The sequence below is a fragment of the Condylura cristata genome, unplaced genomic scaffold, assembly GCF_000260355.1.
Source record: "Condylura cristata isolate star-nosed mole 26May11 unplaced genomic scaffold, ConCri1.0 scaffold00032, whole genome shotgun sequence".
In the NCBI taxonomy this organism is placed as follows: Eukaryota; Metazoa; Chordata; class Mammalia; order Eulipotyphla; family Talpidae; genus Condylura; species Condylura cristata.
The window spans coordinates 19943360-19944352 of NW_004567133.1; the positions used below are offsets into that span (position 1 = coordinate 19943360).

The 993-nt window shown below is 69.7% G+C and overlaps 1 protein-coding gene across 1 annotated transcript in view; it reads right to left on the bottom strand.

Annotated features, from left to right (window-relative positions):
* LOC101621679 (brain-specific serine protease 4-like) overlaps positions 1 to 993 on the bottom strand; it is a 6362-nt gene that overhangs the window by 1518 nt on the left and 3851 nt on the right. The window lies entirely within an intron of this gene.

Here is a 993-nt window from a genome sequence, read left to right on the forward strand (position 1 = left end):
CCCCCTGGGGCTGGGGTCTCCCTGGGGCTGGGGCCCCCCTGGGGCTGGGGTCTCTCTGGGGCTGGGGTCCCCCTGGGGCTGGGGTCTCTCTGGGGCTGGGGTCCCCCTGGGGCTGGGGTCTCCCTGGGGCTGGGGTCCCCCTGGGGCTGGGGTCTCCCTGAGAGCTCCAGGTGAGGCCCGCCAGGCCAGACCTCCCAGCTCCAGAGGAGACAGTGCTGACCCCACGTGGCCGGCCCTGGCCTCGGGCAGTGAGGACTCTGCAGGCCAGTCCTCCTGGAGTGGGGGAGCCTCCAAGATGAGGGGGTTGGCCCCTTCCCAGGGACCACCAGAACTGACTGGAGAACAGCCAGCGGCCATGTCCCTCCATGACCACCAGGGGCTCCACCCATGAGGTTTCCTGGGAACCATTTCCCACCCAGTGGGGATCCAGGAGCAAAGGGGCAGCTCTGGGATTGGGGGGAGGTGCAGACACAGCACCTCTCTGCACCCTAACCTGACTGGGCAGGGCCGCTGGGCATGCCTTCAGAGCCAGGTGCCAGCTACCCTCCAGGGCCAGCAGCCCCTTGGGCTCCTACAGGGGGGGCCAGAGGGCACCAATGGGTTCAGTTGCAACAGGCCACTGGCAACCCAGACAGCCCAGCCGGCGTCTGTCCCTCCGGGAGACCTGGCCACCCTCGGACGGCTTAGCACCGCCTGGAGGGGGCCTCTGTGTACCGAAGAGGGTCACTGAGGGACAGAGCTGAGGCAAGATGGAGGGGACAGAAGGCGACACTGAGGACGGGGGACAGTGCTCGGGGACAGACGAGCCGAGCAGCAGACCAGGGGCGCCCGGGGGTCAGCGGGCACAGGGCACCAGCGTGGGAGGCCAGGCAGGGGCGGCCGGTCACTGACCCGAGTGGCCACGGCTCAAGGACCCGTCTCTGCTGAGCAGGAGGTGGCCAGCGGCTGCGTCCCCGCAGCCACACAGGGGTCCTCAGAGCCTGGGCTCCCCAC